The sequence below is a fragment of the Pelodiscus sinensis genome, chromosome 4 (assembly GCF_052426305.1).
Source record: "Pelodiscus sinensis isolate ZL-2025 chromosome 4, ASM5242630v1, whole genome shotgun sequence".
NCBI lineage: Eukaryota > Metazoa > Chordata > Testudines > Trionychidae > Pelodiscus > Pelodiscus sinensis.
Genome location: NC_143055.1, coordinates 62,680,770 through 62,694,023, shown reverse-complemented (window position 1 = coordinate 62,694,023; position 13,254 = coordinate 62,680,770). Strand labels below are relative to the sequence as shown.

At 38.7% G+C, this 13,254-nt stretch overlaps 1 protein-coding gene across 2 annotated transcripts in view; it reads left to right on the top strand.

Moving 5' to 3' along the window:
- TENM3 (teneurin transmembrane protein 3) overlaps positions 1-13,254 on the top strand; it is a 2,279,325-nt gene that overhangs the window by 1,025,241 nt on the left and 1,240,830 nt on the right. For both annotated transcript variants that reach the window (XM_075930245.2, XM_075930244.2), the window contains one exon: positions 6,496-6,658. The gene's annotated coding sequence lies outside the window, so the exon portion shown is untranslated. The remainder of the gene's footprint in view (positions 1-6,495; positions 6,659-13,254) is intronic.

The window sequence follows — 13,254 nt, the reverse complement described above, 5'->3', positions numbered from 1 at the left end:
AAATAAAATTATTCAGCAACTCCCCAGCCAGACCAATGGGACCACATGTAGGAGGTGAAATTCCATGCCTGTCCCAGGTTTGCAGATCACCACTGGCCTCTGTGTCCTGGTGTCTTCCCTGGTGTTTGGATCTCACTCACGGATCTGGAGGATTTAACCAATGCCACAGGGTGGCTAACACACAGGACCCCCAACCAGTAGGACCATGGAAGTCATGGATGGAAGTCATCATTCCTCTACAGAATTGGGACAGGACTGGAGTTGCCTCACTCCCTGGGTTTGCTGTTCACTGAGCCAGCCCTGTTTAGACAGATGGTGTCACTGCGCCCTCCTTCCTGCATAGAAGCTGGAAGATCTAAGCCAGGCAAGTGACCTTGGAGTTGTCAGGCAAGTTGTGAGCTATGGTACAAGCTGTGCTCCTTGAGGTGACTGAAGGTAGAAGGGAACGTGTAACTAGAGAAGTTTGGGGGGGTTGCTTAAACTTTAAATTGTCACCCCCTCTCACCCCACACAGATACACACACTATCCACAGTTGTCACCTTTGAATGGGATTTTTCTTCCTGCTATCCCTGTAGTTAATTGGGTCCTGTGCAACTAAAGCCAGATGGATGTATTACTTAATTGATTATATCTGTGAAAGCTGGAGTCATTTGCTCATTTTCCAGTCAAGATATTTATTAAGAGCATTAATGAAATGCTCTAGAGAGTTTATACTACTATGGAGAAATCATATTGTCTGTGCTCATGCAATGCAATACTGGATTTGAAATAAAGTTATTCTACTTAAAAATACATCAAAACGGAACACTGAAGTCAATATTGATTGTGATAGACCCAAGGTGTAGACACAGTTTTAGCTGACCCTTAGAGTGGTCTAGTTTAATCTATCTGTAGCAAACTTCTTTCAGTTGTTCCTTCTATTCTTCTGGTCTAGATGCAATGACTAATACTGAGCAGGGTTTTTGCTATGGTCACAAGAAATATTAATCTCAGAGATTCGAAGGAATGGTACGGTTTCATCAAGACACAGAAGAAACATTGAGTGGAATAACATTCCACTGTCTGGGAATTCAGCCAAGTGTCCTTTGACCATTTCTGATATACTCTTTCCCTTGTAGGCAGTATGCTAGGCGGGGGAAGACGTTGCTTTCCCAAACTGCTAGCACGGCCAGACCCACACTCTTCCCCAGAATGCCTACTGGAGGTGGAATGTTACTACCCCCAGCACCTTCCCTCTCTCTGCTCTGGGGTCAAGGAGGTTGGGGCCACACAATGCCTTGCCTCCCAGTGGTACAGGACAGCTGGAGACAGGAAGGTAGCTTGGCTCCCATAGGTCTTGGCAGAAGGGGCAGCAGGACTGGGGATGGAGCTGGGGGCTTGCATCCCCCAGCCTGACCTTCACTCAGCATCCATGCTTGCCTTTCTACTGAGGTAACCACTGCATAAAAAAGAGCATAGATTTCTTAGAAACAAGCCTATTTTTGAAAAGATTAAGAATAGCTAATTTGGTTCAGCTAATGTTTGTGTGAAAATGCCCTGCTTTGAATTGGTTTTTGGGTGGCCATTGATGTATTCTCTCTCCTGAAACAGAGGTAACTAGGATACTTGACTGAGACAACAGCACTTAGAATTGATGGACTGAAGTTAAAACTTTATTTTTAGGTGTTTTATTCCAAGAACCTTTATTTGCTCCTGGCATCATATTGTCAATGTTTTGGAGTGTTCAAGTGCAAGGGCCTTTAAAGAGCAAGTGTCTTAAAGGAAGTTGCCCTCTGAATACACATATGAACCTCCCAAGTGATGACAGTGGTCAGAAGCAATTTTTTCCAGTTAAGAAAGTGCCTAAGACATCAGTAAAATGTGTAAGGAATGCACAAGATAGGTGTCATACGTTTTGTCAATTTACAAATGGAAACAAAAAAGCAGAAACCTTTCAAGGCTGAGGCTGAAAATCTTGCCATAGCACTTCAAGTAACTAGCTGAAATGAGATTGATTGTGGACTGATAGCTGAATGTGGATTGATTCAGCTGTAGGTATTGTAAAATACTCACAGGAATTATAAGAAAACAAATATTCTTATTCACTGACTTTTTAAAAACCAAGCTGGAAAAAAGCACTAGTTAATTAGGACAACAAAATTTTGGCCCAGTGCACAGTGAGGATAGCTGAATTCCCTAATATCCACCTGACTCTGATATTCCTTTTTCCCCTCACCTCTTTCTTTTCCTTCCCTTTGTGGTCTTTTTACACACACACACACACACACACACACACACACACACACACACACACACACACCTTGCACTTCTGCAATTCCTTCCCCTGCTCTGTCTCCTTTGCCTCACTCTGTCCTCAGCCATTTTTTCAAGAGGTCTTTAAAACATGCTTTGCTTTTGTAAACAGAACTTTTGCTTCTCTAGAGAGGTATTGTGCTTCTAACATAGAAATGATTCTGGAAATGTAATATAATATGTAGTATCAGTATGGGAAAGATTATACTTATGCCTGTGTTAACATTGTGAACATGCCAGGTGTGAGCTAGGTGAATCCAAAAGCCTTATCCAACTCTATATTAAATGAGAACTCATAGAGATGATAGAAACGATATGCCTTCACGCCAACCAACCCACTAAGCAATGTTTCAGACTAATACTAGATTTGCCAGAAAATGCAGTTTCAGTCAATCCCACAACATACTTAACACAAATTTGCCAAATAGTTTCAACCAGGCTGGGTGGGAGTGTGTGTGGGGATGTGTTAGATTCACAAAACAGCCAGTGATGAGTGTGTTTTTGAATTTCTTTCCTCTCTCCCAGGTTAAAGTGGCGAGGAGTCCTGTGGCGCCTTACAGACTAACCAAAGTGTTGGAGTATAAGCTTTCGTGGGCAAAGACCCACTTTGTCAGATACATGTAGTGGAAATTTCCAGAAATTTCCGGAAATTTCCACTACATGCATCTGACAAAGTGGGTCTTTGCCCACGAAAGTTTATGCTCCAACACTTTGGTTAGTCTATAAGGTGCCACAGGACTCCTCGCCACTTTTGCAGATTCAGACTAACATGGCTACCCCTCTGATACTCAACTCCTCTCCCAGGTAACTAGCTTAAACACCTAATTCTCCCACTGTTGGCCAATGATTAGTAAAGTATTGCACACAAAGTTCAGTGATGAGATGGCAAGCCCATCCTCAGGACAGCCTATAGACCAGTAGTTAGAAAATTGTCTTGGGTGTTAGGAGATGCAAATTCAACCCTCCTTCATTATGCAACAAGGAATTTGAACCTGGGTCTCCTGGGCAAGTATTCTGAGTTAAATTACAGTATTGGTATCCTACCACCTTCTCATTACGTTTTGTACTCTAAAATAGTTGAAAATAAACCCATTTAGGTAAATAATGTTTTGTTTGACCCAAGGCAGTATTTTAATGTAATTTAATTTAATTTTACTTTATTTTTATTTTATGATTTGCTGAAATTTTTCAGAAATTTTGGCTATGGATTGGGTTGAACCAAAATCTTTTTTGAACCTTCCAGTATTCAAAAAAGCTCTTCACCCAGCTTAAGTGCTTTGTAAACATTTATTCATATAAAAGTTGACAGTAAGGCTGCTACTAAGGAAACTATCAGGTCAGTCTTGTCTCAATTTGTTTACAGCCTAGAAGGAAAATATATACAGATGCACTAGAGGACCAGAAGGAGGAGTTACTGTTGCTAAAGTGTGTGTGTGTGTGTGTGTGTGTGTGTGTGTGTGTGTGTGTGTGTGTAATTCTCATTATAAACCTGATTTTACAAGTGCTATCTATGTGGTTTGGGGAATTTTTCAGTCTTCTGAAGTAATCAGCTTCGGGGCGGGGGGGAGTTATAAAGACCTATAAAGGCATATGGACATAGGGAAGTATCTGTGTCAAGCATGCCTCTCCCTCTTCTGCAATGTTGGTAGATATATTTTGGCAAGGAAATGTTTTCAATAAAATGTACATTTATTATCAAACTTACAGCCACAGACTGTGCAGAAGAAATGTGGGCAAGCCCAAATAGGCTTTGATAATTGTTGTTCATGGATTCAAGTATTTTTCTTAGCAACTCACTTCTCTGAAATTTTCAGTGAACCAAGTGAAATTAACATATTCATATGACACATTCTTATTATCTTAGGTATGTAATATTCATTTGGGCCACATGTTTTTTTTTTTTTAATTTAAAATATGCATTCAATATAGACTATTCTCCTTGACATGGTTCCTTTTGCCCAGCATCCTTTGCATTCTGTACAGGACAAATGAGTAAAAGACAGGTTGGCTGCAGTAATAATATGGTTTAATGTGTTCATTTAATATAATAGTAGAAAGGGATTGTTCTAGATAATGATTTTCTATCTTCACCTGCTTATGTATTTGTGGTTTTGCTCTTAGTACTAACATTCATGAACACTAAACTACAACATGTTGCCACGAGTCATCTAATGTTACAAAAATGATGGTGCATAGTTTTGGAATTCAGCTATTATCTGCCCTATTAATATGCTGGAGGGCATAGAGCAGAAGGGGCCTTCCCCTGCTTGTATCTTGGTGCAGTGAGTAGGCAAGTAGCATTGCTGGATAGCTGCTACAGTGGCTCTAGCTTTCCCAGATGGTCCCATTTCCAACACCACACTAGCTAAGTTGGAGTGACCCCTGAAGAACACACACAGCCTCCCCTCCAAGAACGCAAACAGCTATACTACCACAAGGCTACTGGAAGCAGTGACTACCTAAGGTCAATGTCTCCAGGAGCTCTCGGTGAGTGCTACAGCTCTGAACACGCCTACCCATTTCCAGTACGTCTAGAGAAAAGCCCTAGCAACTGCAAATTCTGTAAGGTTACTTGTAGCCAGTGGTGCCAATTTAAATCCTGAATCTGGAAAACACAGCTTAAGAATTATATCTCTAGAGGTCTCCAGACAGTTGCCCTAGACAAGACTCTCTGTAACACTGGTACTTCTACTTACGCCCTTTTAAGTATGCAGTCATGCCCTATAATTCCTGCGATTTAAGTCCAATATGGGCTTTCCCATTCATTTTAAATTGCCACTTACTTTTTTGGGGGGGGGAGGGTGAAGGAGAGTGATCATTTCATATAATAATTTACTACAGACAATCATAATAAACACACTCACAGTAAATTAACATTGTTCACTGTTAGATATGAAATTCTTTGCAAGGTCATGATTGCACATAACATTATAGAGGAATGAAAAAGCATTGCCAAGAAAACACAAACATAAATTAAAATTTCTTAATTTATGAGACATAGATAAATAATGATTTGCAACATCCACGGATCTCATGTGGCTTTGTTCATATTTTAATAGTTTACTCCTCTTTGCAGTTTCAGTAATTAAGTCTTACGACATTTCAGAAAGCATAAATCCTGCTGAGATGTTTAAGTTTGGAGCATCCTCTTGATGTATAATCAAAAAAATAAAATAAAAAAGAAGAAAAAGAAAAAAGACACTTACCCAGGATCTTAACAAGCTGTTTTGCTTTTACCTTTTGAAACACAATTGAATGGTAAAGTAATGTGGTCTGCTCAGACTGTTTTAGTCACATTGCTAACAAACTCCTTTGGAAATTCATTGCCTTCAATTATATTTTTTAAAAGAATTTTAATTATGTGACTGAAAAGAATAAAGATGCTTCAGGCTCCATTTGTTTACCATGGAAGGCCTTAAAAAATGAGCTTCCCAGCTCTTGCAGGGGTTGCAGAGAGAGAGAGAGATGACTTTTAATTCGACAAGTTCAGAGAGATTTCTTAGTTTGACGCGCACAGCAAGGGGTCTTTGAGCGCCTGGCAATACTTCAGCATTCTCAGCTTTGAAAGTCTTTCCCTGCAGCAGAAATTGTATCAAAAGCCAATGATAATATTCCCTGCAAGGTAAAGCACCCTATTGAAGATTTCTAGAGCTGTTTATTTATTCATCACAGTTTTTTCTTTTAGGACATATCAGGCATATAGGTAATAATTCACATAGATGATAGAAAAATGCAATAAATAAATAAATAAATAAAAATGCCTCATTAATAATTTCAGTCTTCCCTTCTTATGCTTCTCCTTAGGCCACATGTATCTATAAAATATGACTGGTGCTTGCTCTATATGTATATATAATACATACATACAATTTGCTACAAATCTCAGTCTTTTCCTGTTTTTAGCAGAATTGTCACATCTGTCAACGTTTGATTACTAGCTGGGTACATCGGATGTTTATGGCTATTTCCTTCATACTAAGCTCCCTAAAGAATTGGTTAATTCTATAGGAGGCTTCTGTTTTTGTGGCCTTCTTTTTACATCTTAATTTTTAAACTTGGTTTCAAGTAATTCGTTTTGAAGCTAAAATTAAAGCTTTATTTATATTCAGAAGGTCTGGTTTTTAATATTTTTGCTTTCCCCTTTATGTGAAAAATATGTACATATGTTTTTCTTCTCTATTTTTGTTTTGTTTTTTCCACAGCACAGCTAGGGCTGTGAGACTACGACAACCTTTCCCTAGTGTAATGTCAACGTCGGCTATCACTTTGGCAGAATCAGCCAGCTCAGTGAAGACTAAAAGAGTCCCTCCTCCTGTGTTTTCATCTGCTGGTGGCATTCAACGTGACCTTGCCTTGTAAATATTGGTGAGTGACCACAAGGGAAAAGCAGTTCCCTGATGAAAAGGAACTTGTTTTAAAAAGCTGTAGTGTCCTGCATTTCTTCACAGGATAAACATTAGGGAAAGTGTCCATGAAAAGCATGAAGGATATGTTTGCTTTTCTAATCATAGCATGGTCTATTTAACTATATTTGTTTCTTTACACCAAAAATCATGTACTGAGATACAGCTAGTAAGAAGTAATCAACGTGTGATCATATTTTTCTTATATAAACCCCTTCCTGGAGAGTGGGGGATAATCTCACCCCTGCTCCCATCCTTGAATGCTAGACAAAAAGTCTGGAATAGCATAAAATGGCTTTTAAACATGAAATCTAGCAGCCAGTGTAGGAGCTAAGGAAGACAACTGCAAGCCACCTTCTGAACTACTGCCTCATGAGCTTCAGTTTAATGGGCATGTGTATAGTGGAACAGCAGCAGTAGTTGCGTCAGAGATTTGGGGCAGTCCACAAAGGCTACTGTAATTTAAGTAGCACTCAGGACTTGCTTAAATAGTGCCAGAGGTCACTAAAGCCTACTTAGCTCCCACTCCTGTCAAAGTTTTGTGCTGCACCTCTAAGAGGCACAGCACAGAATCACACTGTCTGTTTAATAAGATATTAAATATTAAAATCAGATGTGTAGAGAGTGAAAGTCACTCAGGGGTACAGGTACTTCACATATAACACGTTCAAATATTTTTAATGATTTATTAGATAAAAATTGACCTTTTTTAAAGAAAAGTTTGAGTAGTGTCAAATTCAGGGGTGTTGCAAGGAATACATAACTTGGGTATTTTAATTATTAAATCTATAGTGGTTGTCATAAAATAGTAAACATTTGCTCTGTTACCATTCAGTATTATCTGAACTACTACAATGATCTGGATTAACTCCTATTATTATTAAAGGGAAATAACAGTAGTACTTTATTCATTGTTATATGGCAGCGGTGAGTACAGGTTGACATTTTCATGGCTGTAACATACCTATCCTTGAAGTATGCCATTTTATAAATGGATTGTACCAACCTCAGAAAAATGTAGCTATAGGAAATTTATTTCAGCATCAACGAAAAGTGAAACATCATTCCAACACAGGAGGAATTGTTGACTAATGACACCTGTCATTACAGTAATATTGGTAGGCTTTTGGGTAATTTAGCCCCAGCATTGATTCTGAGGCTGCTCGTGACTTTGTTTGGGCTGGTTAAGGAAATAAGCAAAGGAGACCCTGTATTCTGATTGAGGTTGTTTTTAAAATGATAAATAAGTGAAAGAAGGACTAAGTGTAGAGTTGAATCAGTGCATTTTCTGTAGTTGCGTATCTAGTCATATTTTGCTGAGCTGCATTACATTATGCATCTCCTGAGATTTGTATAATGTGAGGGATGACACAGCATGATTCATTAACAGAAAGCATCCCTATTCAGGAAAGCCCATTAGCATGTACCTGAGTGATTTGGGTCCTTATTGGGGAAACTTCCACCATCACTAACACACCTGCAACCATGAATACAATCAGAGGTGCTGCTTGTGTGTATTTGATGTCATAATGTGTCTAGTAGTTGGTGCAGAGATGGATGGTTAATGGTTTGACATTGGCATTCAGCAGGCAGAGGAAATGTAATCAGATTAACCACCAGGAATATGAAAGCTCAGACAGGTAAGAAATTGGAAATAGTCAATAAACAAAATGGGGGATCACGTTACCTTTTTTTTTTTTTTTTAACTGGAAGAAAATTCTTTAATGTCAATTCTTTGATTCTTTGATGTGGTACGTTTTTCTATTAAAAAGTGATGATAGCAATGGTAGAGTTGTGAGATATTCAGGCAATCAGCTCAGATTTGTTACTTTTTATAAGGAATATAAACAAAGATGAATGGTAGAGATTGGTAATGACTGTACTGTACAATTTACAAATCAGCCACATTGCTAACTTTGTACAGTTTCTTTAAGATAAAAATAAAATTATAGCAGATGTTTCACCAATAGTTTGATACACCTGGATCCTCAGTCTCTCTTTATTACTCCATTTACTGGGTGCATTAATCATAGCTCATTGTTTTAAATTAAGTTAATTATAAAAGCTCTTTCCAGAGCAAGACTGATAGGCTAATAGGTAATTGGTGGATCATATATTCTCCCGGGACTGCTTTTTCTGCTCCTTGAGGTAGTACCTTTAATACTCTAAAGTATATTTCATTAAAATGCCCAAAATCATAGAGCAGCTTTGTACAAACTGGTATGGAAACGGAGTAGATTAAAGTAGCATTATTATTGTTGTCGGTTTATTTCTGGTATAATTAGAGTTAGGTGAACAATGGATTTTTCCATTCAGTGGCAATTTTGAAAATTGTAAGATAACTTCATTTGGGTCAAACCAAAAACAGTTTTTAAATAAATTTGTTGAACTGAAATGTTTCCTTTTGACTTGACTCTGTTTTCTTTTTTGAGGGGTGGGGGTAGGGAGAAAGGAGGGGAAAGGGAATGTGAAGGTGACTCTTTGGCCCAATTGTCATTCAGTGGCAATTCTTAGCCACTAAGCCAGAAAAAAGTGAGAATGATTCCTAAGTCTAGTGACTTGGACACTCACCCCTCATCAGCGAGAATCAAATTCAAATTCCTGCTCCAGTGGCAATTTAGTTGTTGTTGTTGTTGTTGTTAAATCCACTGCTGAAACAGTTTTGTACAGCTCTATCAACAATCATCACCCTACATCTTAAGCTGTGGAAGTTGTTTGTTGTGCTGGCTTGAAAAAGAGAGCAATTCTTGATGGCTTGAATAGGGGAGAGAAAGATGTAAAACTGCTGGAGAAAAGCCAGCTTGGTGGCTGATTCATCATCCAGGAATGAGTGATTTTAAAAGGTCAGTGTGTGCCAGGACCCTCCCTTCTGAATCAGGGAGCAGGACCTACCCTCCCTCTCCATTTTGGTGGTATAGATACCAGGCTATTGACTATATCTGCTGAGTGTTACATTACCCACCCTGTTGATGGGAGTGGGAAAGGAATTTTTTCCTTTCTACCATATTGGTCCATGTGCAGTTGTTTCTTCACCTTCCTCACAGCAGGCACAGGTGGACCTTGATCATGCAGAACATGATGGGTAGTAGGCCATATGTCATAACTCATTTTTAAGTGTATAATGGATGTTCAGGTACTCTACAAAAGAAGGCATACAGTAATAGATAAATGTCTTGAGGAAAGGATTTAAAGAGAAATGCTCAGTAATTGAGCAAGCTAGGGATAATTGGGGACTCCTATGATTAGCATGATATGGAGCCAACCCGCATCATTGTAGTCCACCTTACCCCTTCCCCTGGCAGGGCAGTTGGTAAGGTTGCAGTAATGGATTTGCTGGAGAGATGTGGATGGAAAGAGGGGTAAATGGGTTAAGGGGACTGTAAGATGGAGGGATTGGCTGAAAAAAAGGGCAGGGCGGAGGGCGCTGGCTCTCTGTTAATTATGAGAGGAAAAAAAGGGAAGGTAACCTGCACTACACATGTTATCTGCCAGGTAGTCCCAGACACCTAATAATATAAATTGTGGCCTGATTAAACTCATATCAAATGTTGCCTCTCTTTCTTTTCATAGAGCCAAACAATATGCTAAGTGCTTTCCAAACTGAATAGATGCACAAAATCAGAGTGATTTACCTGTAGGATGAATAAAAAATGACCTGTGGCAACATCCAGCTGTCAAGAGAAAGGAGTGACTTGGCACTGTAATGATTGTTTTGTATTTTGTTTTCCATTTGTCTCAGTAATATATTTCAGTCTGATCTGGCAGATGGTTCTGTGTTCAGTTGCACACTGTTTTCTTTGCGTTTTCACACATATTTAAAATTGTGTTTGTGTAACTAATTTGGCACCAATATAAGGCATTCTGGAGAGTTCAGGGCCTTTAAAAAACAAACAAACAAAGCTTCTTGCCTGAATGTGGAATAAGTTGGCAGGGGTGCGAAGCCAACTTCTGGTCTCATCTTATTGCAGCAGAATGATGTTAACCAGACTATTTTTCAAAAGGCTTGTGAAATCTAGAGGAAATTCTATACAGAAAGCTTTAAAGACAAGTTTACCCTTTGAAGCCAATGGCTCCGAACTACACATGGAGGATTAATCTTAATGAGGACACTTCCATGCAGTTTGGTACAAATATTGATTGATTATGCACACTACGTTAGATTCCCGTAACATAAACCATCTTCAGTCCTAAACAGTGTTACTCTCCATTAAGTTTAAATAAGGGATTTTGCTAGACAAGAATTGTAAATTTTTCTTTTTATCTAAATGGTTTAATATTGTTTCTTGAATTAATGGAAATCTGCTAAAAATGAATGTACAATGCTATTTTATTTGTGAATAATAAATTGTGAAAACTGTTAAATGATAGGGAAAACAGGAGAAGTAATGCAGAAAACATACCAAATACTATTAGTAAATATTATCAGTACAAAAAAAGGTGCAGGAACTCGTTGTAAGATAATCATACATGGACATATTAGAAACTGAGATCACTGGGAAATTTTTGCACGTGTTTCTTTACATCAAAAATCAGATTTTGATTAGTTGTTTTCAGGGCTCTCTTATGCTTATTCAGGGCAAACATTTGAGCTGTTCCAGTGTACTCACCTGAAAAAAAATATTTTCAAGTTTCCAACCTAGGAAATAATCTGAAAGTGAATTACCAATTATGTGTAGGATTAAAAAAATTACATTGGTTAATTATGTAGGTCATCCAAGAAGGGAACTAAAACAATGCTTGGTAAATTACATAGCCAAACCAATAGAGAGCACAGGATATTCACTATGAATTCTTTTTGAATAGTATTCAGAGAGAACACTCTTCACAAAAGAAATCCATGAATAATTTTAAATAACAAATACATTCAAGAATTTCACAATTGGTTCTTAGCTAATTCAAGAACAACCAAAAGTGAAAATCATTACATAAATTAAGCATTGCAGTGTATTGGCTTGTCTCTATTAAAAGCATATAGAGAAAAATGAGATGCAGCTATGGAAATCATCAAATGAGTCTCTTGTTCAGAGAATACTTTGATAAGTTGCTTTGTCTAATTACATAGAAAGCTCTAAAATGAGTTTTATTCAAATCTTTCTACACTGAAACATATTGTTACACTGAAAGCTTTCAAAGAACAGCCGTCAAAAAAAAAAAAAAAAAAAAAAAAAGCTGACCATGTGTCAGTGCTTCAAGTAGATAGAAACACTATCCCAGAGGACACTACTGCCAACCTGATAGCAGACCTATGTAACTTTGTTCTCACCCACAATTATTTCCGGTTTGAGAACAACTTATACCTCCAGATCAGCGGCACAGCCATGGGTACACGCATGGCCCCACAGTATGCTAACATCTTTATGGCTGACCTAGAACAACGTTTCCTCAACTCCCGTCCCCTTTCACCCCTCCTCTACCTACGGTACATCGATGACATCTTTATGATCTGGACACATGGCCAAGAAACACTGGAGATATTCCACAGAGATTTCAACAACCTACACCCCACCATCAACCTCAGCCTGGACCATTCTACACGAGAGATCCACTTCCTGGACACCACCGTACAAATCAACAATGGAAAATTAGACACCACTCTCTACAGAAAACCCACTGACTCATACAGTTACCTACATGCATCCAGCTCCCATCCAGAACACACCACACGATCCATCGTCTATAGCCAAGCCCTTCGATACAACCGCATCTGCTCTAACCCCACTGACAGAGACCAGAAGCTTCAGGATCTCTACCAAGCATTTATAAATCTCAACTACCCACCCAGAGAAACAAAAAAGCAAATTGAAAGAGCCAGACGAATACCTAGAAACCATCTACTTCAAGACAGACCCAAGAAAACCAACAATAGAACACCACTTGTCATCACCTACAACCCCCAACTAAAACCTGTCCAACACATTATCAATAAACTACAGCCAATATTGGAACAGGATACCATACTCAAAGAGGCTCTGGGAGACAGACCCATAGTCTCCTATAGACAACCACCTAACCTCAAGATGATTCTTAGCAACCACCACAGGACATACCACACTAATACCAACCCTGGTACCTTCCCTTGCAACAAACCCCGTTGCCAGCTTTGTCCACATATTCATTCTGCTGATACCATTATTGGACCTAACCAAGTGAGTTATAAGATCAAGAACACATATTCCTGCGCATCCAGAAATATAATCTACGCTATCATGTGCCGAAAGTGTCCGTCTGCTATGTACATTGGACAAACATCTCAGACACTTCGCCAAAGGATTAATGCCCACAAAACAGATATCAGACAAGATCACAAAGAGAAAACGGTTTCTTGCCACTTTAACCAGAAAGGACACTCTCTAAATGACTTAGCCACCTGCATTCTGCTACAAAGACCTTTTACATCTGCACTTGAAAGGGAATCCTCTGAACTATCATTCATGTTAAAATTAGACACTTATCACCAGGGACTTAACAAGACTTTGAACTTTCTCACCCATTACCAAGACAGTTTCCCCAATTATCACCTGTAATACCATTAACTCACAAACATCCCACTCTCCCTAC